At 42.8% G+C, this 25,482-nt stretch overlaps 1 protein-coding gene and 1 long non-coding RNA gene across 4 annotated transcripts in view; one reads left to right on the forward strand and one right to left on the reverse strand.

Annotated features, from left to right (window-relative positions):
* The window catches only part of EXTL3 (exostosin like glycosyltransferase 3), a 103,775-nt gene that overhangs the window by 50,459 nt on the left and 27,834 nt on the right, over window positions 1-25,482 (reverse strand). The window lies entirely within an intron of this gene.
* Window positions 1-25,482, forward strand: part of LOC102472999 (uncharacterized) — a 30,362-nt gene that overhangs the window by 1,007 nt on the left and 3,873 nt on the right. The window contains exons 1-4 of one of the 3 annotated variants that reach the window (XR_003550192.1): window positions 1-32; window positions 1,205-1,292; window positions 3,809-4,066; window positions 17,735-17,862. This is a non-coding gene — a long non-coding RNA (uncharacterized LOC102472999). Of the gene's footprint in view, window positions 33-1,204; window positions 1,332-3,808; window positions 4,067-17,734; window positions 17,863-25,482 lie in introns of all 3 variants that reach the window. The other 2 variants (XR_001370716.2, XR_001370717.2) reach the window with 2 other exon arrangements.

A 25,482-nucleotide genomic window follows, 5' to 3' on the forward strand; every position in this document is an offset into this window, starting at 1 on the left:
GCCCGCCGCTTGGAGCCAGCGACACTGGCCAGGTACCTGAGTCCAGTCGTCCCCCACGACTCTAAAAATAAAACCATCCCCAGGGGAAAAAAAAAAAAAAAAAAAGCCTTCCTACGTAAGGGGACCCACGCCCGGCAATGGCCTGCGGTTCTGAAACACTCTGGGTATTTAACAACAAAGAAAAGGCGGGCGGTGTGGACGCTTAGGGGGGAAATCCTGAGGCTTTGCAAAAACAACAGGTTAATCTGGTCTGGGAGATGATCCACCGAAACTGGACGGGCAGAAAGGATACCCTTTGATACTTCAGCGCCTACTCCGATAAACAGAAAAGTACACACGTCGGGTCCCCCAGGACTCGTGAGTGCTCGTCTGCACCCGGGAATTCGGTTACCCTGTTGGATAAGCGAGACAAGTGATGGGGTAGCGGTAGCGGAGGACTTCTCTACCCATTCTAAAGGAGACCGCTGGGCACCGGCGAACCTCAGGAATGAGTTACAGCCCTCTTTTAAAATCTGTCACTGCGTTACATTCTAAGATCAAATTAGTTGCGATGTCTTTTCAGTTCATGTTTTTCACTCCCAGGGTTTTCTTAACAGGGAACCCCAAGCACACTGAAGTCTGGAAAAGCTGGGAGGGCCAGAGTTGGAGGGGCCTGGCTCCTCTCCCTGTGCTTGGGTGGTCTGGTACTCCAGAGACGGCTCTACAGCTGCCGAGCCTGTCCACTCGCCCTTCCCAGTGGAGCCCAGGCTCAGTTATCCAGCCAGGAGATAGAAAACACTGAAGGTTGATCGAGTCCCACAGGGGACAGTTTGGACAAAGGATTCCGTTTGCAAAACAAAACTAAAAACCCTAGCAACCTGTTTTCTAGAGCACCCTCTTCATCTGCTCTTCCCCAAACCGTGGGTCCTTTCCTCTCCTGAGAGCTTATTGTCATTTTCCTTTCTCCTCATTCATTACTCTTCCTCACATGTCCCCTTTATTACCAAACAAACAAACAAACAAAAAACTTGCCAAGTCCTACCACCATCGTGTATATAAAAAAACAGCCCCTGTGTAACTCTCACCATTTTGAAGAAAGTCGAGAAGGGGGAAGCAAAGTTTAAAAGTGAACACCATTCCGAGAAATGAATGGAACATGTGGGGGAGGGGAAGGGGACTTGTCCAAGTATCACAAATTATTTTTCCTTTTTATATTTTTCAACAGTTTATCTACTTGGATGTCCTCCAGAGACAGCAACCAGCAGAAGCCCGGCAGTGTGGGAGGAGACACAACACAGGAGAAGAATTACCAGGTGTGGGTTCCTCCCCGCAGTGGCCAGCAGGACTTGCAGGTACCTGCTGCCTGGAGGACTCGGTCTCTTTTACATTTGAGTACTTAACACACTTCTGTCCCTAACATCAACTTGATTTTTTTCTTTTTCTTTTCTTTTTTTTTTTTTTTAAGATTGCATGACTCACACATGCAAGTATGCCTAGCGTGTTTTTCAAGCCACCAAGTCCAGGACTTGAACCGTGTAGTCATCCATGTGGGACCCGGCCACTCTAACCACCACACAACCTAGCTGGCCCCACCTTACTTAATTTTAACAACAACTAAGCTTCAGGGAGAAAAGGGACATTCAGCTACCTCTTCTTTGGGGGCTGTGTGCCTGCAAGTCACTTCTTTTCCTTCCCCTCAAACAATTGTCTCCTCTGCTTGCTCTTGTTCCTTCTCGTTTTCTCAAAGGGTGTCCCCAGCAGTGACATGACGTGGGCTGCTTTTCCTCTCCGCTCTCCTCCTACCAGTGTCAGCCAGGCACCTTGTATCAGCCACCCGTGAGCACAGCCCTTATGCAGTGCTCCAGTCCCCTTACACAGTGGCACTCTGGACATGATCACATCACTGTCATCCTCCTAATGTATAGTTTATGGATACTTAATTACCAGACAATAGCTCAAACTAAAATGCATGGTCTCGGTTTAATCCTTTCAGGGAGATAATCAGCCTATAGACACGGAACTGAGACTTCAAGAGTCTAAATAAACAAGGTGCCCAAGATCACACCGTGCCATGCAAAGCACAGATGGAACGCAAGTCTTCCTCTTTTCTTTTCTTTTTTAAGTTGATTTATCTAGAGAGAGAGAGACAGAGACCCTTGACGAGGTCTTACCATAGCAGACCCTTCCCTCAGCCTTCTAGCCCACCGGAATCATGGGTGTGCCTGGCATGTTCACGCTGACCTGGGATCCAAACCCTATGGCTCCAGGACTGTGCAGTGGCACTCTCCTTCCTGTGCCACCACAGCCGGGCTTTAGTCTCTCTCTCTCTCTTTTTTTTTTTGAGAGGTTTTTGCTATAGGGTGAGTGCACTCATAAGGAAGACACGGAGAGACAGAAAGCGAGAAATCATCCTCCAAGGGGGATGGCCACACCACAATCCCTTCTCCTCCATTCTCCTCTTGGGATCTTGGGCATGCACACACACATACGCACACATGTCCAGCGTGAGTTTAAGCCACTGGGCCCGGGACTCGAACCACAGTCGACTACATGGGAGTCCAACAACATAGCCATTACGCTAACTGCTGGCCCCAACTCTTTTCTTTTTAAAATATTTTTATTTAACTTTATTTATTTCTTTACTTATTTACTTATTTTAATGTGCCCAGAAGGGGACAGGGTGAGAGAGCAAGAGCAAGAGAGAGAGGAGAACTGAGAAAGCAGACCGCCGGTCTGGGACTTGAACCGTGGTCGGCCATGTGGGAGTCCAGTGCCCTTAACTCCATGAGTGAGAGAGAGAGAGAGAGAGAGAGAGGGAAAGTGAGAAAGCAAGCCACCAGGTCCAGGACTCAAACCGTGGTTGGCCATGTGGGAGTTCAGTGCCCTTAACCACCATGCCCCCTGCAGGCCCCAATAAAAAGTTTTTACAAACAAGTCACTGGTACTCAGCAGAAGGCACCTTTAATCACCTTGAGTATCATCAGCACATTTACCCTAGAGCTGCCCATTATTGCCACCTCCAACCCTACCAATGCACCACCTTCTTAGAGAACCGAGGACACCGGTAGCCTTTGGAAGGAGCCACTGTGCTTACTGCATGGCCTCATCCTCTCTGATCCAAGGTGAATGAAATTTATCACCTGGAAACTTGGGAGCCAGACAGAGGAAACTGAGTCAGGTGATAGAAGCATTTGACCTAATAATTTACATGCATTTGGAAGAAAGAATTTCTGGACATATGTAGGATGATATGCCACGAAAACTGGTCTGCAGAAACTAGAGCCAACACAGAGGAAAACAAACAAACCCATGAGAGACAGAGGGAGATGATGATTCTCAGCTCTGGTACCCACATGTCCCAGCTGTCTCTGGGTGCCCATGAGATTATTTGTGTGGTCTTACTATTAAAAACCCTTATTTACTTAAGCTAACATGAATAGAGTTTTCTTCCTAAACCAAAAGTGCTCTGCTTAAAGTTACAAAATTCTTCCCTGGAAAAGAGCTATCTGTTCTTTTCATATATTATCTCATTTAGTCTTTTTTCCCCCGAAAGGGTACATGTGCTCACCTGAGACAGAGAGAGAAAAAGAGAAATCACCAGCTAGAAGGAATGAACACACCACAATCCCTTCTGCCCCATTTTCTTCTTGGGATTTTTGGGCATGTATGCACACACATTCCACACGTTTCTCAAGCCACTGAGCTCAGGACTCAAACAAGAGTTGGCCATGTAGGCTTTAGCACCTTAATCACTATGCCACCTCCTGGCCACCATTTAGTCCTTATAACAACCCTACACAGTAAATACCATTATTATTCTCTTTCATAGATGAGAAATGAGCAGCCCAGAGAGGTTAAATAACTTGCCCAAATCACACACTTGATGAGTTGTAGTGCTGGGGCTGGGACCCACGCAGCCTGACTCCAGAGCCTGAGACGTTAACAGCTATGCTGCATGGCAGAGCAAGGGAGATGCTGACGACGCCAGTGTGCATTGTGTGCTGTCTTAATGGATTCAAGGCATCAGATTTGCTAAGTGAGTTCAAATGTAGAAATGATACCAAAGACTGGCTGTCTGGAGAAGCTGGTAAGCATTTATTTGTTTCGCAAGGGGATTACAGTTTCCATTGTAGATGTTAGAGAATATAAAACACAGAGTGTGACCCATCATATTAAATAAGACTGTGTTCTTTACCAGAAAATTATCAGCAAAATGCTCCTTAGTGGGTCACTACTGATTTCTTCTGTTAGCCCCAAATGTTTAAAATCCAGAAGGTTTGACTCCTATGGAAGGAGAAATTAACGACTGAAGTGAAACTTTAAGTCTTGGAGAGGGAGGCAGCACGGTCACTCTCTATGCTGATAGCTGCCAAACCCACAGTCACTCAGCCAAGCTTCTAGATCAATCACAAACCAGCCATTGGTGACCCCCAGCAACCTTCAAAAGGCATGATTCAGGAATTGTCAGTAAGTTTAAGTCAGATAAGAACTTGTTTTATCTGCTTTGATTTTAGAAGAAAGTGCTGACAGCCACTCTTTAAGATCTTTTCTATATATAAATGATTAAGCAATTTGTGGCTTATAATTAGAACAATGCATGACAATTTCTAGATTAGGGTTCCAAGGTTACTCATCTCTTTGGTCTATCAATGCCAAAAGACAAAAGGTCATCTCCTAAGGCTCCAGATAGCACTCATTACTCTGCTAAATGGCCAGTCTGCAAGTCTTGGCTTAAAAATTATCTATTTAAAGTGGCTGTTTTTCATCTGGCAAAGATGAGACAGTTTAGGTGGTTTGCAGATAATCCATGGCAAGAACACTTAGTTAATATCAACTCCAAGACAAAGCATATTTTATCATCAGAAAAGTATTTAACTTATTATCTCATGTCATAACATTGTTTACATGTGGCTATGAAAAATTAATTTTGTGGGGCCAGCAGGTGGTGTGGTGATAAGGCACTGGATCCCACATGGTCAACTATGGTTCGAGTCTTGGACCCATGGCTTGAAAAATCACACTGGGTATGTGTGCGTATGCATCCAAAATCCCAAGAAAAGAATGGAGAAGGGATTGCAGCTTGGCCACACCCCTGGGGGTGATTTCTCGCTCTCTCTCTGTCTCTTTCCAGCAACCATGCACGTGCCTTATGGCAAAAACAAACAAAATTTGAACTAGTTTCACCTTGGGAAGCTTAGCCTGATTTAAACTTGTTATCTATTGATAAGTCATGATGCATTGAAAAAATACATCATGACTTTTCTGATGACCCAAAATATAAGACTTCTAACCTATTAAGATTTAAATTAGTGGAGCTGGCAGGTGGTTTATAAGACTTCTAACTTATTAAGATTTAAATTAGGGAACCAGCAGTTAGCGTAATGGCTATGTCGCTGGACTCCCCCGTAGTCGACCGCGGTTCGCGTCCTGGACCCGGTGGCTTAAAACTCACGCTGGGCGCTTGTGCGTGCGTGCCCAAGATCCCGAGAGAATAATGGAGGAGGAAGGATTACAGGATGGCCATCCCACCGGGGGTGCGGGGGGGGGGGGTGATTTCTCACTTTCTGTCTCTATGTCTCTGTCTGTCTGTCTGTCTGGTGAGCGCACGCGCCCTACAGTGAAAATCTCTCAAAAAAAAAAAAAAAAAAGATTTAAATTAGTGGAGCTGGCAGGTGGTTAAGGCACTGGATTCCCGCATGGCTGACTATGGATCGAGTCCCATGACTTGCAGCTTGAAAATCACATAAGGCAAGTGTGCAAGAGTGCCCAAAGTCCTGAGAGAATAATGGAGGAGGAAGGATTACAGGATGGCCATCCCACCGGGGGTGCGGGGGGTGATTTCTCACTTTCCCTCTCACTGTCTCTGTCTCTCTCTCATGCAAGCACACAAGCCCTATGGCTAAAATAAACAAACAAAAGATTCACATTAGCTATGACCAACAGTGGATATCAAAACATCATAAAACTTTTTTCTTTTGCAGTTTCCCAGAGGATGTGTGTTCTTGCCAGAGAAAGAGAGGGAGAAAGCACCCTCCCATGGAATGTGGTCATGATGCAATCCCATTTCTCCATCCCATCGGGATTTGGTGCAAAAATGCACATGCATGCAACCTTTCTCAAATTGCTGGGTCCAGGACTCAGGCTGCTCAGTCAGACAAGTGAGAACCAGCACCCTTAGCCATCAGGCCATGGGGCTGGCCCAACCATCAACATTTTCTAAACTTGCTCCTGGAAGTTCTATCTAATAAGACAAATGTTCCCTAAGGCAAACATAACGACACCTAACACTCAGTGTAAGTTATGCCAGTGAGTAGCAAAAATGTGCTCAGTAGACACAACACGCCACAACATGGCCCGCTGAAGAAAGCCTAACACAAGCTATAACAGAGGAAGGTAAACCTAGGCAGAGCAGTAATGGCAGAGTTCCAGTGTCACATTCGTGAGCAGCTCCATGACTCCAAGATTGTCCTTCCACCAGAAACATTATCTATAGATTCAAAAAATCAGCTGCTCACTACTTTCACTTGAAAATGCCTTATGGGGGGAAAAAATGAATGCCTTGAATAAAAGAAGGCATTCCAATAAAAAAAAATGGCAAAATGTCATTAGAGGTTCTTAAAGAACACCAATTAACTTCTTGGTTAACCAATTGTAATATCAAACTTTAAACGCACAATTTCCAAAAGTAATCACATGAAATACATTTAAAATACATATAACTTCTTACTAACATTTGGAGTTTATATATGGGGGAAAAAGTGTAATTTCTACCAACCAGAGTTTCAAAAGAAAAATGTGTAGGTTTTAAACCAGTTCGTGGGTACAAGGAGTGGTGTGATGGTTAAGGCAGCTGGATCCCATAGGGCTGACTGCACAGTTCAAGTCTGAGACCCAGCACTTCGAAAGACATGCTGGGCATGTGTACATGCACGCTGACAATCCCAAGAGGAAAAATGGAGGAGAAGGGATTGCTATGTGACTGTCCCTCATGGAGGGTGGGACGCTTCCTCACTTTGCCTCTTTCTGTCTCTCCCCAGTGAGTTGCATGCAGCATTTGCCAAATTAACATTTTAAATAAGAATAAAATAACATGGAAATTACAACAAGATTTTACTGAAGAGAAGGCTTTTCTCTATTTTCTTTAATGTCACTCAAAATTAATTCTCAACCTAAATGATTCTGGTAGGATCCAAGTCAATCCCAGAACAAAATTAGCCTTGTCAAAACTATGCCACAGGTCAGAAATGAACCAAATGAAACCAAATGAACTAAATGGAACCAAATGAAAATGTGACCCCATTTCTACCAGTTCATCAATTTTCAGAGCCAAAAGCTATCCAAAATTCATATCTAATGGGTAGAATGTCACATTTCAACCTCACAGAAGAAGAGACACAAATGCATTATTACATCAGGTAGTTAACTAAGAAAAGTGTACCTTTAAAGGGAAGAGGCGATAATGTAGAAAAAGGATACTTGCCATAAATGATGCAAATATATTAACTATATATTAACTACATGTGAAATATATTAAGTAAATAGAAAAACACTTTAAAAGTTCAGATACCACAATGCATTTGTATTGCTTTTCTGAACATTTAACTGTGCTGCAATGATGCTGTCTTTTTCATTTCACACATAATTAACTTTTAAAAAATCTAAGTATTAATTGGGGCATAGATTAATACAAAAAGAAAAAAATCTCAAAAATGCATTAAATATTTGCCAACTCTGTGATTTCCTTGCAGATTATGAGCATAATTTTAGAAAACTTCTATTTCCAGGGCCAGCAGGTAGCATGGTGGTTAAAGTGCTGGAGTTCCCACATGACCAACTGTGGTTCGAGTCCCAGACCTAAAGGCTTGCTTTCTTTCTCTCTCTCTCTCTCTCTCTCTCTCTGGCAAAACTCATGAGAAAAAGTAGTAATAAATAATTCTTGAAAATAACAAAAAGGGGGACCAGCATGTGGCATGGTGGATAAGGTGCTGGATACTCTCACATGGCTGACCGGTTTGAGTCCCAGACCTGGTGGTTTGCTTTCTCACTTTCCCTCTCTCTTTCTCTCTCTCTCTCTGGTCAAATTAAAATGGATGAATGAATAAATAAAATTAAAAATAATTCTTTTAAAAAAATAACAAAAAGAAAATGTCTATGTTCCATCTATTTCAGTCTTCTCATTTCACTTTTCACTTACTTTGAATGGACTATTATATGTTCCTATCTGAGTTTCATAGACATCTCCAACATTATTTAAAGTACTCCATGTTCTACTGCAGTGGTTCCCAAATGACAGTTTGTGGACTAGGATTGGATGAAGTTTTTACCAGTCCATTACTAAATGAGAAAAGCAGAGACAAATTAGTGAGTTTTTGTTTTTGTTTAAAATTTTACTATAGGAAACATGTGCTCACTGGAGAGACACACGGAGAGAGGGAAAGTGAGAAAGACCACGCTACAGTCCTTGCTCCTCCGTTCTCCGGGGAGCTGGAGCGTGAACACACATGCCCAGCATGTTTTTCAAACCACCAGGTCTAGAACGCAAACTATATAGTGAGCCATGTGGGATATAGCCACTTCACTACCACCCCAACAGCTGGTCCCAAGTGAGGTTTTTATAAAGTTAAATTTATTCAATTGAAAAAAAATTCCCTTTATTCTGAGATGTCTTCCATTTTTATGTCAAAATGTACTTTTATGAAATGATCGTGGTGGTAGATGGCAGCTTTATATCCCTTAATTGACAAAATTCTGAAAATATTTATTTCAGTACCCTCTCCCCAGTTATTTTTACTTTGCTATTCTATTAAATCTAAAAGTCTGCTAACTATCACTTGGTCTAACTATACCAGTCTGTGGCATGTTAAGGTATGCAGCCTCCTTCTCCCCTCACATGTGCATAACATGCGTGAACACACAGCTGTTTTAAGAGACTCCTGCGGTGGCCAGCCTCAGAAACAGCCCCCGTGATCCCTGCCCTCTGATATTCACACTCTTGTGTAGCTCCTGCACTGTACCAAGGATGGTCTGTGTGACCAACAGGACACAGCAAAATGGATGGCATGCCACTCCCAGCATTAAGTGACAAGTGTTTTAGCTTCCTTCTTGGTTACTCTCTGTTAGATCTCTCACCTTACAGGAAGCTCACTTCCCTGACATGACAGCACTTTGGAGCACGGGGGACAGTGAGAGGTGAGGAGCCAAGACTTCCGGCTCACCCATGTCATGAGATTAGGAGCAGATATTCCGGCTTGGTCAAGCCTTCAGATGACTCAGGAAAGACCCTGAGCCACAACCGCCCAGCTCAGCCACTCCTGAATCCCTCACCTGTGGAAACTCTTGAAACAGTATTTATACTTTAAACCACCAAGTTTGAGATCATTTCTTATGGAGCAATAGATAATTAACACAACTCCTTTATCCTATTTCAGCTGCAGACGAGCATCCCTCTCGCCCCAGTGGCGCAATGCAGAAACTGCTTGACATGTATTTATGCCGACGTTGGAAGAGAGAGTGGATCAACATAGGCTGTAATCCCCATCCCCCTGGCTTTGGTTTACTTACTCTGACTTTTTACTTCTCCAGTGCTTTTCCCATTTTTCTCAGTTTGACCAGAGTACTTGGCAAACTGAATAATCCATCTCTAGCAAGGGAATCAATTCTGTAGGCTTAAAGAAATCATTCTATGTAAATATGGTCTTTTATGAAATTTTAGAAATCTGGTCATTTCTATTGACAGATTCCCCTAACCTCAGCTGTGCAAATCTTTCCTGGACCCATCTCTAATTCAACAAAGAAGTATATCTCATATTTCACTGGAAAAAATAGAAGAGAGGGGACATGACCTCTTAAATGCTTTTCAGCTTTTCTTTTTTTTTTTTAATTTTTCTTTTCTTTTTCATTTTCTTTTTCTTTCTTTCTTTCTTTTTCTTTTTTTTTTTTTGTAATTACAGGGTCTTGTTGTGTTGGGAACATTCAGTTTTAGGTTCCCAGCCAGGACTACAGACATGTACCACCATACCCAGCTCTTTTCATTTTTTTTCTTTTTTTTAAGAATTATTTATTTAGGGGACCAGCAGGTGGTGTGGTGGTTGAGGTGCTGGACTCCCACATCGCTGACCACAGTTTGAGTCCCAGACCTGGCAACTTTCTTTCTCTCTCTCTCTCTTTCTCTCTCTCTCTTTCTCGTGAGTACACATACCCTGTAGCAAATTAAAAAATAATAAATAAAACTAAATAAATATTTCTAAAAAAGAATTATTTTATTTATGCTATTATTATTATTTTAAATTTGACCAGAGAGAGAGAGAAAGGTAAAGTGAGAAAGCAAGCCACCAGTTCCAGGACTTGAACCATGGTCAGCCATGTGGAAATCTAGCACCTTAACCACCATGCCACCCGTATTCTCTTTCCATTTTTTATAAATTAATTTAATCTTATTTATTATAATAATTTGACCAGAGAGAAAGCAAGAGGGAAAGCGAGAAAACAAACCTCCAGGTTTGAGATTCAAACCACCATTGGTTATGTGGGAGTCCAGCACCTTAACTAACATGCCACCTGTTAGCTCCATCATTATTTTTGTAGGGGAGAGATTTTTGCTATAGGGCGTGTGCACTCTCCAGAAGGAGCGACAGAAAGCAAGAAATCACCCCCCTAGGGGGGATGGCCATGCCGCAATCCCTGTGCATGTGTGCCTAGTGTGAGTTTAAGCCACCAGGTCCAGGACTCAAACCGCGGTCGACCACATGGGAGTCCAGTGACATAGCCATCACGCCAACTGCTGGTCCCCATCATTTTTTTTTTAAAGGCAGGGTCTTGCTATGTTTCTCAGGCCAGCCCTGAGCTTGCTATCCTCCTGCCTCAGCCTCCCCTAGTCACTGGGATTACAGGTGCATGCCACCACACCAAGCCATTTTTAAGTTTGCTATAGGGAGGTGCACTTGCTAAAGAGAGGCAGAAAGAGAGGGAAAGTGAGAAATCAGCTCCCAGAGGGCATGCCACACCAAAATCCCTTCTTCTCCATTCTCTTCTTAGGATTGTGGACATGCATGCGCATATGTCCAATGTTTTTTTCAAGCTGTTAGGTCCAGGACTAGAAATGGTGCCCTACTACAAATACTATCACTTTTTTATTTTTTTTATTTTTTATTTTTTTGCTAAAGGGCATGTGCACTCATCAGAGAGGGACAGAGAAAGCAGGTGAAGAGGGAGCACGGTCACATCGTAATCTCTTCTCCTCCGCTGTTCCCTCCTTTCCAGATCTTGGGCACACATGCACACTCACTTGGTGTGTTTCTCAACCACCAGGTCCAGGATTCAAACTGCTGTCAGTCATGTGGGATCCAGCTGATTTAGCCACCAAGTCATGGAGGCAGCCCCAACACGTATTCTGAACTGATTCAAATTTTTAAAAAACAAAAAAACTATCTTGGGCATATACACACACATAGGGAGAGAGAGAAAAATGTGGGTGTGGCAAAATGTTAACAATTGCTGACAGGAGGCCAAGGCAGAAGGATAACAAGCGTTCAGCCAGCATGGGAAGCCAGACTCTGAAACAGCCGGGCCTGGTGGCACACACCTCTAGTCCTAGCTATCAGGAAACTCAGGCAAGAGAATGCAACATGGCAAATCCCTGTCTAAAAAAAAAAAAAAAGGTGAATCTGGGTAAGAACAACTTCAAACTTACAAAAAGAGTTGCAAAATACTATTGAATTCTGGTCACTTTTCTGTGAGTTTGAAATTATTTCAGGAGAAAAAGAAAAAAATAAATGTGTGATGCAATCTAACCATGAGGAAACAATCAAACAAGCCCAAATTGAGGAACATTTTACCAAATAACTGGCCTATATTTTTAAAGTGTCAATGTCATGAAAAAAGAAAAGAGAAATGAAAGGATGGAAGAGAAAGGGAAAGGGAGGAGGAAGGGCAAGAGAAAGGGAGGCCCAGCCCCCGTGGTGCAGCAGGAGGGGCACAGCTGGCCAATGCTGGAAGCATTTGGGAAGACCCTTAGACCAAGGTCTACTTGAACATGCTGTGCACCCATGACACGCCCATGACACTGGCCGGCTGCAGGGCTCGGAAAAGGAGCTCAGCATGAGGCCCTGTTGAGGGTAACTGTCTCTCTCTCTCCTCTTTCTCTGACATGAAGGAAGTAAATAAAATAAACTTTAAAAAGGAAAGAAATGGGGGAAATAGGATGAGAGAGAGAGAGGGAGAGGGAAATAGGAAGTGAGGGAGGAAAGCTGAAAAAATGTTTGAGAGGAAACTAAAGAAATAGGACAGCTCAGTGTGATGTGTGATCCTAGATTGAATGTGAAATTGGAAAAATAAACTGCTATAAAATATATTATTGGAACAAGTGGTGCAATTTGAAAATGGACTCCATTACATAACACTATTGTAGCAATATTAAATTCATTGAATTTAAGAGAAGTATAGTGTGTGGGGGGACAGCAGATGGCATAGTGGTTACTGGACTCCCACAGAACTGACCATGGTTGGATTCCAGATGTGGTGGCTTAAAAATCATGCCAGGTGTGTGTGCCTACCCAAGATCCCAGGAGAAGAGTAGAGGAGAAGGGATTGTGGCATGGCCATCTCCCCAGGGGGGTAGTTTCTCACTTTCCCTCTCACTGTCTTTGTCTCTCTCTCTCTCTGGTGAGCACATCCACACTATGGCAACTAAAGAAACTTAAAGAAAAAAAAGAAAAGAAGTATAGTGTGGTATTTAAGAGAATGTCCCTGTGTTTATAAAATTCCATGGTAAAATAGTTAAAGATCATTATGTCTGCAACCTTAAAATGGTTTAGATAAATAAATGACAAATAGTCACTTATGTGTATGTGTGTGTAGAGAGAGAAAAACAAAGCAAAACATTAACAATCTGTTCACTGGCGCTGGCAGGTGGCATGGTAGTTAAGGCACTGGACTCACACATGGCCAACCATGGTCTGAGTCCCAGACATGGAGACTTGCTTTCTCTCTCTCTCTCTCTCTCTCTCTCATTCTGGTCAAATTAAAACATGATAATAATAAATAGAATTAAATAATTATTTTTAAAAATAATCTGTGTATCTGTATTAATGTTTACCACTCTGATGCTTTTCTATAAGTCTGACTTTTTTTTAAATAAAAATAAATTTTTAAAACTACTTCTTAGGCTTCAATCAGCAGTGCTGTGCCAGCAGGTGGCATAGTAGTTAAGGCACTGGACACCCTCATGGCCAACTATGGTTTGAGTTCAGGATCTAGCAGCTTGCTTTCCCAATTTTTTTCTCTCTCTCTGTCTGTGTCTGGTTAATGCATGTACCCTACAGCAAATTTAATAATAATAATAAATAAATAAAATTTAAAAACTCTCATGTGAAATGTTTCCTCGCTCTCTCAGATAAAATGATACTGCTTTCTGCAAACTTTAAAGCATCAATGAAAGAAATTAAAGATGATACAAATAAATGGAAAAATATTCCATGTTCATGAGATGGAAGAATATTGTTAAGATGGTCATACTACCAAAAATGATCTACAGATGCAATGTAATCCCTATCAAAACTCAAATGATATTCTTCACAGAAACAGAAAAAAAATCATATGGAACCACAAAAGATCCTGAATAGCCAAAGCAATCTTAGGGAAAAGAACAAAGCTAGAGACACCGCATTATCTGATTTCAAAATACCCTATAAGCTATAGTAATCAAAACAGCACTACAAAAAAACAGACACACAGATCAATGAAACAGATTAGAGTGCCCAGAAATAAAACCATGTATTTATGGTTAATGGATCTTCAACAAAGATACCAAGAACACACAATGGGAAAGGGACAATCTTTTCCATAAGTGGTACTGGAAAACTGGATATCCATATGCAAAAGAATGAAATTAGATCCTTGTCTCACACAGTGTACAAAACAAACAAGCAAAAAAAAAACTCAAAATAAAGACTTAACATAAGACCTGAAACTATAAAACTACTAGAAAACATAAGGGAAGTTCCTCCCTCCTTCCCCTCCCCCCCATTTTTAATTCCAGAAAATGTAGGATTGCACCAGAGGAAAAAAAGAGAAAGAGAAGGGCCTCCCCCGCAGTGGGCTCTAGCCATGCTAAAATCCCCTTTCCTCCATTTATCCATCTGGTCAGGATCCTGGGCTGGTGCGCACATGTTCTTGGTATGCTTTTCAAGCCACTGGAGCCCATATTCCAACTGCAGTCAGCCATGTGGGATCCAGTCCCCACGACACTGCATTTAACCACTGGGAGACTGGCCTTTTTTTTTAAAGTGTGTATGTGTATACATATACATACATATATCGATTTTTTTTTCCCATAAGGGAGAGTGTGAGACAAAGAACAAGCACATATCGGACAGACAAAGATGGGCACTAAATCTAAACAAGGTTGTGCCATGATCCTCTACTTCCCAGTCCTCCAGCTACTTAGAATCTTGGACATATACGCCTGCTGTATTCCAGGTTGACTCAGGATCTAAACCTGTGGTCAGCCATTTGGCTTCCAGCACTGCAAATCAGTTTACTATTGCCTGCACCAAAGTGACTGGGTCAGAAAAAGCTTCTTGAGATGAGTCTGAGCAATGCTTTTTTGGGATATGACCACAGAAGCATAGGCAATAAAAGCAAAAATAGACAAATGGGAGTGTAGCACACAAAAAAGCTGCTGCACAGTAAAGGGAACAATCAACAAAGTGAAGAGACAATCCATGGAACAGGAAGAAATATTTGCAAATCACACATTTAATAAGGGGTTAATAGCCAAAATATATAAGGAACTCAAATAGCTTAATAGTAGGGAAACAAATAACCTGATTTAGAAATGAGCAAAGAATCTGAATATACATGTCTCAAGTATAACAAATGGCCAAAGGGTATAATAAAAAAATGCTCAACATTAATCACCAGGGAAATGCAAACTGAAACCTCAATGACATATTACCTCACACCTATTAGAATAGCTATTACCGAAAAGACAAAAGATAATAAGCATTGGTGAAGACATTCAGAAAGTACACATTGCTAATGAGAATGTAAATTGGTGCAACCATTATGGAAAACAGGAAAAAGTCGTCTTTCTTTCTCTCTCTCTCTCTCTCTTTCAAGAAGTTTTTGCCTTAGGGTGTGTGCGCTTGCCAGGTGACAGACAGTGACAGGCAAAGTAAGAAATCACCCCTAGTGGGGATAGCCACACTGCCATCTCTTTTCCTCCATTCTCCTCCTGGGATCTTGGGCATGCATGCACATGTACCTGGCCCTAAGTCCAGGACTGAAAGCGTGGTCAGCCATGCAGGAGTACAGTGATGTTAACTACCACACCATTTGCTGGCCCCAAGACTTCTTTTTTTTTTTTTTTAGAATTATTTTATTTCACTTTGTTTATTATTTTCATTTGACCAGAGAGGGACAGAGTGAGAGAGAAAGAGGAAAAGTGAGAAAGCAAGCTGCCAGGTTTGGGACTCGAACCATGGTCAGCCATGTGGGAGTCAAGCGCCCTTAACCACCACACCACTGCCACCCCCCGCGCAGGGCTTCTTTAAAAACCAAAAACAGAATATAATGATCTAGCAATCCCACTTCTGGGTAGATATTCAAAGGAAATTAAATCAGTATGTTGGAGACATGTCTGCACTCCCATGTTCACTGCAGCATCATTCATAATAGCCAAGATACGGAATCAAGCTAACTATGCTCCTGATGGATGAATTAATCAAGAAAATGTGTCACACACACACACACACACACACAAAAGAAAATGTGTCATACACACACACACACACACACACACACACAGGAATACTTTTTGGCCTTTAAGAAGAAGGCAATCCTGTCAACTTGTAATAGCATGTATGAACCTGAAAGTTCACTATGGTGAGGTAAGTCAGACACAGAAGGACAAAGACTGCCTGATCTCAGTTACAAATGGGATCTAAACAGGTCAAATTCACAGATGCAGAGAGTAGAAGACTTGTTGTCAGGGACTGGGTGGATGGGGGTGATGGGAGATGCTGGTCAAAGGACCCAGCACTGCAGCAGGCAGGACGAATAACTCCTGCACAACACGGTGGTGGTACCTAATAGTGTATGACATACTTGAAAACTGCTGCGACAGATCTTGAATAGTCTCACCCATACACACACTGTATGTGAGGTAACGAGTATATTAATTTTCTTGATTAAATGATTCCATAATATGTACATATATTAAAACAGCACGCTGTACAGTGAAAATATTTTTGGCAACTATACCCTATACAGCTGAGGGGGAGGAGAAGGAACTGGAGAAGATGACCTTTCTCTGGATATGGCTTTTTTTTCTGTACCAGAGGGCACATACATGTGCATAAGAGAGAGTGTCCACATACATATTTCCCAACAGGGTTTGGTCATGCCACTTATCGTCTTTCTTCTGATTCTCCATCCCACCAGGATCCTGGGCATGTATGTAAGGGCCTGGTATATTTTTCTAGCTGCTGGGGCCAAGACTTGAACCCTGGTTGGCTGTATGGGATCTAGCTTCCTCTGCCCAGCACTTAACCACTGTGCTATGGGGCGAGCCTTCTGTATATGTCTCTTTAAGTAGTTCTGACTTTTGAAATTATGTTAATACTTTAAATAGTAAAAATAAATAAATAAATAAATTAGAAACAACAAGGATGAGAAAACATCTAAAATGAAATACAAACAGGAAATAAAAAAGCAGCTCACTACATTATTTATTTATTTTTAAAGTTAATTTTATTCAGGGTAGAGAGCATGTACACACCCATGAGAGAGAAGCACCCTTGACAGGGCCTTGTCACAATCCCCTTTCCCTGGTCCTCCAGCTTGTCAGGATCTTGGGCATGTGCTCACCCACCCAGGGTTTACAAGCTGACCTGGGAACCCAAACGTGCAGTCAGCTTCCAACACCCAGTTCAGCTTGCTACCAAATGTGCCACCAGGCTGAGCCCCTAACTATATTTTAAATGAATAAGGAAGGACAGAAACTAACCTCCATAACTTTTGTGCATAGTATTTTTCTATATATACTCCTAACCTAAGACAAAAAGATATACATACATTAAACCCTCCCTTGCTTTTCAAAGCATTACACAGAATGGATGCTGCCTTCTCTAAGCTACTGTAATGATTTTATTTTTATTATAAAATGCCCTGATTGAGTTGTATTTATTGGTTTAAGCATTTATCTTATTCGATGAGATGGAGAGGTTCTTGAGACAAGAATTTAAATTGCCTTTCAAAATTAAATACTGGAGGAGATTCTAATTCAAGGCGATTTTAGGTTGGTGGCGTAGTATTATGGGGTAGTTTTATTCTACCATTTGGGCTCAAAGTAAATCATGGCTAGATAATATCCTTTAGATGGGAAATAGAATAGAAAATGAACCTTTGGAGACCAGCCTTATATCCTTGTGGTTAGGGGAGCCAGATCTCACATGGCCGACTACAGTTGTAATCATGGCCCAGGCGGTTTGGAAAACAGGCTGGGCATGTGCGTGTGCATGCTCCAAATCCCAACAGGATGGGCAAATAGAGAAGAAGGGACTGCAGCATGACCATGCCCCAAAGGAGGATGCGTTCTCCTCTCTCTCTAGCAAGTACACATGCCTCTGGTAATAAAAGGGAGGAAGGAAGGGAGGGAGGGGGGAAAGGAAGAAGGGAGGTAAAAATTAAACCTTTGGTTTGGAGGATAGTATATCCTGGTTGTCAATCAATGTTCTGTTCTGTTCCTTTATAAAAGCTTCTGCTGCAGGCAAAGCTGGAAAGCCCACTGCTGGTCCTAAGCAAATTCACAAAAGAGCTACAGTGGGTGTGAAGGAGAGGTCTCGGGAATGTCAGAACCTACAATGTCTGGGATCTGATCCGCAGGTATTTGTCTTATTACTTTGAACAAACATACCGTGGAGGGCAGCCCTAACTTAGGTTGGCCAAAGGTCTGATTCTAAAACCTGTGTGTTAAAAGATCAAATATGTGGGAGCCAGCCTGTGACCTAGTGGGTGAGGCACCTGGATCCCACACGCTAACTATGCAGTTCAAGTCTCAGACCTAATGGCTTGAGAAACATGCCTAGCAAATATGTGTGCATGCCCAGAATCCTAGAAGAAGAGAAAGACAGGGGAAAAGGGGTTGAAGTTGGACCATCCCTTATGGGGGGAGGGAGGATGCTCTCTCACTTTCCCTGTTTCTCTCTCTGGGAGGGCACATACCTTCTGGCAATTTTTTTTAATTGGATGATACTGGACAGTGGTACATTGTAAAAAGCAATGCTCTGTGAGGCTGACCCACATGGGAAGGTTTGGGGTTTGCATCTGGAGACCTCTCTGAGGAGGCCGGGCACGCATGCACCCATGATCTTGGACTGGCTGAAGCTGGGAGAGGGTCACAGCACTGGGTTCCTGTTAGGGATGCTCTCTATCTTTTTCTTTTTCTAAAATAATTATTTAATTCCACTTATTATTATTTTTAATTTGACCAGAGAGAGAAAGAGAAAGGGAAAGTGAGAAAGCAAGTCACCAGGTCTGGGACTCAAATCACAGACAGCCATGTGAAAATCTAGCACCTCTAACCACCACGCCACCTGCCAGCCCCTCTCTGTCTTTGTCTCTTTTATTTATGGAAGAAATACATAAATAAATAAACTTTTTAAAAGATGGAGAATAGAGGCCAAGCCATGCTCTTCTCTTCTCTCTATGCTGGCTTTGATCAAGGATCTAGGAAGGTGTAATGAGGAGACAGCTTCCATCCCCCTCTCTGCCCACTCAGCTTACTTATTCTTCCACATGGAAGAAAAAAATACTGCCATAACTGATGAGATGGGTACAGGGCTGCTGCACTCTCACTGCCCAGGCTCCCTTTGAATCCCTTTTGGAGCTGTCTGCCCCGCAGGCCACGTGCATCCTTCTCTCCCCCACGCAGTATCAGGCAGCGTCACCAGTCCTTGGCCTGCATCTAGAGGGAAAGGCCAGTTCATGGAGTAAGAAACAAGAAGCCTATTCTGGCCCCGACTCCAATCCTCCTTCTTCAGAGTAGCTTTTGTAGTGATGAAGCTGATATGTTAGCCCCAGTCTGACTCCTCTGCCTGTATTATCTGTATCTGGTTCAGGACTTAGAAAAGGACAATGAAGCCCCTCTGAATCCCAGCAGTACATGGGAGCCCAGGGCCTCTCACGGCACTCACTCTGTTACAAGCCCACCATATATATTTTTGTTTTCTTGAACTCATCGAGCGTGTGGCACACAGGCATACACTGCTCGAGCTCTTATGGGGGGGGTGTTGTTTTTCTGTAACTGTACAAAGTGATGTTTGAAGCTTTTCTCATTTGTCTGAGGGCACTGAGGCTGCAAGGAAGCTGGCTTTCGTCAGCAGAGGAGAGAGCTGTGTCTTTGTGCTCCCTCCGATTGCAATGCCAGGGAGTGATATCCCAGGGGAGCTGTCAAACGGCTTGACAGCAATTCTAACAGGAAGGTGGTAGAGACACAATTTTAGCCAAATGATCAAACACTTTTTGAAATTTTCCTTTATCCTTGAAATGCCTTGTGTTGCTGGAAATCTATTCATTACCGTTCATTCATCTGTAGCGAGCCATCTCTTTATGTATCTGTACACGGAAGTTAGCACCGGGAGGATTTTGGCAGACAGACAAAAGGCTCCTAGGCACAGTGGGAGGGCCCAGGAGGTAAAATAAACAACAGTCCCAAGGACTTAGGAGATTTTTCAAAAACATTAAAAGAAGCGGAAGCAACAAGAAAATCATCTTACCCAGAGGGGCTTTGGTTTTCTAAAGTGGACAACACAGCCTTTAACATTTCTACCATGATCCTCTCTTTGACACCATCTCTCTTATCACTTCCGTAAGTTTCCTTCAATTATCCATTTGCCCTCCAGGATACTCAGCTTCTCCCTGGCTCTGCCGCAGCCTCCACCCCAGCCCATAAACACGCATTAAGTCTCACATCGCTAGGAACTCCAGCTTCCCACAGATGCCCCCCTCTCTCCTCCATGCAGCTGAGCTAAGAGCCTACTCAGGTGCCACCTGAAGCATGGTCTGTGGGGCAGCAGCATCACGGGGGAGTGTATTGCAATGCAGTGCCCAGGCTCCCCAGACCCACTGACTCCAAATCTCTATGCATGGGGCCTGAACCTGTGTTTGAACATGCTCTCCCGGTGATGTTTAGCTCACTCGAGTCTGAGAAGCACTGTCAAGACCTCTGATCTCTGCTTCTCATCGCCGTGACTGTCTTCCTCTGTCCCCTAATGTTCTCACTCCCCAGGGCTCTGTCACGGCCTTGGCCTTCCTCCGCCATACTCTTTCTCAAAGTGATCTCAACCGCTGAAAGCCTGACTTGGTTATCTGTTTAAACACAGGTATATACCAGTGCTTCTCAAATTGATGCCTCCCTGGCCTCGCTTTGGAACCCCCAGACTGTCCAGTTGCTTTCTGGACCCCTCTTCCTTCCCTCCCTTCCTCTCTATGTCCCGATGTCTCACTATGTCCCAATCCTCCTGTCTAGGCCTCCTAGGTAGCTGAGATTATAGGAATATGCCATCATGCCCAGCTTTTTACAGTGGGCTGGAAGAAAGGAATGAAGGAGAGAGAGAGAGAAAAGAAAGGCAGGCAGGAATACAGGCAGGCAAAGGGAAGGAAGGAAGAACGAAAGTTTAATCTGGCTACCCCATGGCCAATCTAGTTAACAGATAAACATAATCATCACAAGGACATGTGACTAAACTGAGCGAAGCTTATATTCAGGATAAAGGGATGAAACGTGCTGAAAGGAAGGAGGTTATCGTATAGCTCTGAAGTTCTCTGAATTACGATCTGTCACTTTTCTAGCCTTTAGCTCAATTTCAGATACAGGCCTCACCACCAAGCAACTTCACTGCACATATACTAAATGGATCAGTGGGTCTCAGACCTGAGCATGCATCAGAATCACCTGGACAGTTTGATACGGTGCAGATTTCTGGGCCCAACTCCTAGAGTTTCTGACTTAGTAGCTTTGGGGTTGAATCTGATATTTTCTAGTGCTTAAAAAGAAAAAAAAAAAAGAGAGAGAGAGAGAAATTCCCAGGTGATGCTAATGCCACTAAAGTGGGACTACACTTTGAGTAAATTTGAGACTAACTGCTACACCTAATGACCTTTACCACCAAGAGAAACTAATCTCATCTGCTCTAAGAAACCCATATTATCAGGAAAGCAAGTAATCATTACAATTACACACTTCACCAACCTCCCCCCTCCAAGCTACTTAAGGCAGGAAAACATCAGCTGGATATGTAAATGTTCAGTGTTAGAAAAGCAAGAGGAACACAAGCTATAACACGCTGAATTCTGTTCGTCTATGAAAAATCACTGCAACGAAGCCAGAGTACTGGTGCAACAAATAGACAGAACATTTAAGGGACAAAGAGGTGGAGGATTCTCTGTTGATGGTGACATACATAATATCTCTGACTGGATTGGTGTGTAGTGTATTTATGCTGGGAAAATTCTTTTTACAAGCTGTAGTGATGGACAGTGATTGAATGTATAAAATTAAAAAAAAAAAAAAACCACTCCCATAACTCCTGTTCTCCTTGGGTTCCTTTCTCCTCACAGTGAGGTGTCAGTGGAAAGTGGCATTTTAGGAACTGTTACTTTTATCCTAGTTCAGTGATTGACGGGTTAACATGAGGTAAATTTGAGTAAACGGTCTGACCAATATTTATAGAAACATTTACAGCAGGAGATTTCAGGAAAGGGATTATGGGTTTGTTCTTAGTCTAGTCTCTCCTTTGTGTTCCCAGAAGTCTATGAGACTACCCGAATAGCAAAATAATGTAGAGGTGGTAGCACTCTGTGATGGTTAATTGTATGCGTCAACTTGGTTGGGCCAGGGGGTGCCCAGACATTTGGTCAAACATTATTCTGGGTATGTCTGTGAGGAGGAGGTTAATATGTCAATCAATAACCCGAGCAAAGCAGATTCCCCTCCCTGCTGTGTGAGGGCCTCATCTAGATAACTGAATACCTGAATAGAACAAAAAGGGTAAGAGAACTCTTCTGCTTGAACCCAGACACTGGCTTTTTCCTGCCCTCAAATTTGGACCAAAACATTGAGCCTTCTTGAATCTTGAGCCTGCTTGGCTTTTGGATGGGAATTTATACCACCAGATTTCCTGGGTCTCTAGTCTACCAACCGGAGATCCAGGGACTTGTCAGCCTCCATTATCACATGAGCCAATTCCTTATAATAAACCACACACACACACACACACACACACACACACACACACACACTACTGGTTGTTTCTCTGCAGAACTAATATAACATTGGATGAAAATTTCTTTCTACTTCACTAGAAATCAGTATTATTCCTAGCAGCCTCTCCAAAAGTCACTTTAAATGACATCTGCAACTTGGCATCTCAGTAGAGGTGATTCAGACTCAGTGACTCAGAGGTGATTTCAATCCTATTGTGCTGTTGGCCCTTAAAGTGAAGTCAGCATTGAGACTTGCTGCTAGGGGACACATGCTCACTGAGATGCCCACTGTAATATCCTGGGTGATATAAATTATTCTCTGTTATTATCTAAGAGTAAAGAAGTTAGAGACAAAAAACAGAAACAATATTTGTAGTTTTCATATCTGGAAGGATTCTGCTGCATTTCTATCTTTTGTCTTGAATCTTCTGTGTGTGCTACTACAAAAATGATAATTTTTGCTACTCCATGTCTCCCTGATTTTGTACAAAATACACACACACACACTCACTCATAACCTTGTCAAACTTTGAGGCATACTTTTGAAAGTAGAGACACTGTGGAGGATATATCAAGTAATTTAGTAAGAGTAATAGTGTTATGCAGGAGGTGGTAACTGAAAAAGAGGCATTTGACAGGCATGAAAGAGCACATAAACCGTGCAACATTAACACTCTATTCCATTTTAAGTACTGATGTAGGGAACTGCTATAATAATTATGCCATTAAAAAAGAGTGTTCTAATGGCCTTGATGCTGCTGCTATTGAAATAAACTTAGAATATTTTCCTTATAGTTAGTGCAGTACAAATTGAAGAAACTCCAGAGTGCTTTTCAGAATAAGAGAGGCACCAGGCACCACACAGGATCCTCCTTCTGTTGAAGGAAATAGGACTGTGCTATTGGTTATTGGTCGGTACCTAGTAGATGCTTGCCAACCTGCCAAGTCTAGGTGCATATGTGTATTAGCTATGATACAGGACATATATTGGGGTTGGCGTCAAGAGCTCAAAATGGTGTTGAATCCGGGTCAAAATAATGCTAATATTAAAGGCAGCTTCCATCTTGTGAGCAAAGATATTTACATTAATAGTTAACAACTCTGGGAAGAAGGTATTTTTTTCTTTTATTTTTTTTTAGAGGTTTTTGCTATAGGGCACGTGCACTCACCAGAAAGACAGAGAAAGACAGACAAAAAGTGAGAAATCACCCCCCCCCTCCCGGGGGAAATGACCATGCAGCGATCCCTTCTCCTCCAGGGATCTTGGGTGCGTGTGCGCACACACACACACACACATACACACACACGCACCCAGAATGGGTTTAAGCCACTGGGTTCAGGACTCAAACCAACCACAAATACATGGGAGTCCAGCGACACAGCCATTACACCAACTGTTGGTCCCTGAAAGAAGGTATTTTTTAAGTGACCTGCCCAAAGTCATAAAGCAAGTAGCAGGGATGGGATTTTGCCCCTGGTGCTTCCAACTGTGAAGCCTTTTCTCTTAACCACAATTCAGTCCTGCCCCCCTCAGTGTGAGGAATGGCCAGCATTTAAGGAAACATTACCAATCAGGACTATGCAAATAAAGGGATACATAGGCTCAAGCTCTAAGTCTCATGAGGATGGGAACCACATTGTCAGGAGGTCAGAAACCCCAGTTTCAGAAACACTCACAGTATCTTCAATGGGGAATGAGAGAGGGACTAACAAGGACTCCCTCCTTGACCAAACTTTTGAAAGAGGTTTTTGCCTTAGGGTACATGCATTTGCTGGAGAGAGACAAAGACAGTGAGAGGGAAAGTGAGAAATCACCCCATGGGGAGTTGGTCACCCATAATCCCTTCTCCTCCATTCTCCTCCTGGGATCTTAGGCACGCATGCACATGTGCCCAGCGTTGAGTTTCAAGCCACCGGGTCTGAGACTCGAACCACAGTCAGCCATGTGGGAGTCCAGCGATGTAACTGCTACGCCATCTGCTAGCACCCTCAACCAAATTGTAATCAGGCTCCTCTGAGCAGTCTTCCCGTCTAGGCCACCTTCATTGGCCTGCTGAGCCCAATGCAGCAAGAATCCCATCAAGCCAAAGGATTTTTTAGCAAAATCCTTCCACCCTGGATACCTAAGGTCACTTACCCCATACTCTTCAGCTACAAATCTCCAGCTGCCCCTGTTGTGTTCAGAGCTGAGTCCTGACTTCTCCAACAGTATTGACCTCTATTGCAATAATCTTTTAAAAAGTGTCCCTTCCCATTTAACTCATCCAGTGCAATTTTTCTTTGACAGAGTGCAGCTAGACTGGAAGAGCTCCATTAGTACAACCATATTCTCTCATCCTATAGTCCCAGAGTATCTGGTGACTGGGTTAAAAAATGTACGTTAGGGAACCAGCAGTTAGCGTAATGGCTATGTCGCTGGACTCCCACAGTCGACCGCGGTTTGCGTCCCGGACCCAGTGGCTTAAACTCACGCCTGGTGCATGTGCATGCGTGCCCAAGATCCCAAGAGGAGAATGGAGGAGAAGGGATTGCAGCATGACCATCCCCTCTGGGGGGTGATTTCTCGCTTTCTGTCTCTCTGTCTCTCTCTCTGTCTGTCTGGCAAGCGCACGCGCCCTATAGTGAAAACTTTTCAAAAAAAAAAAAAAAAAATAAATTAAAAAAAAAAGTGTCAAGCTTTTGTAAATGGGAGAGTTCCCAAGAAGGTACCAAAAAAAAGAAAAAAGAAAGCACATGTTTAATGAGATATATTTACCTCATCGAATACCAAAGCAAGGAAATTCATTCATCTATGTAAAAATCTTTTAAAAAAAAAAAAAAAAAAGTACATTAAAAGGAGCCTCCACATCTTTTGAGTCTAGCCTGCTAGGAGAATTGACCAGGATGCTTGACTGTGGAGACTTTTATGTAAGCGAAGGAGATAAACCAGAGAATCAAAAGGAAAAGAAGAGAACTGAAATAAAATTTTTAAGGAAGAAAGACTTCCAGTTAAAACTTAGCACCTAAGATTCTTCTCCTCTCCATTCAAGGGCCACGGAAATGATGAAAAGGATATTTTGAAAAGCATAAATAATGAAATAACAGCAGTACAAAATAATAAAGGCTTGCTCTGAGTAGGCTAGTTGTCTGGGGGAACTTCTCGAAGGCAGAACATTAAGAAGAGACTGACAAAGAACAAGGAAACTACACCCTACACCCACACTCCACAGGGGAGCCCTGGTCTTGAAATGAAGTCCATGG

Source organism: Tupaia chinensis, unplaced genomic scaffold (assembly GCF_000334495.1).
Source record: "Tupaia chinensis unplaced genomic scaffold, TupChi_1.0 Scaffold000366_1, whole genome shotgun sequence".
Classification (NCBI taxonomy): Eukaryota; Metazoa; Chordata; class Mammalia; order Scandentia; family Tupaiidae; genus Tupaia; species Tupaia belangeri.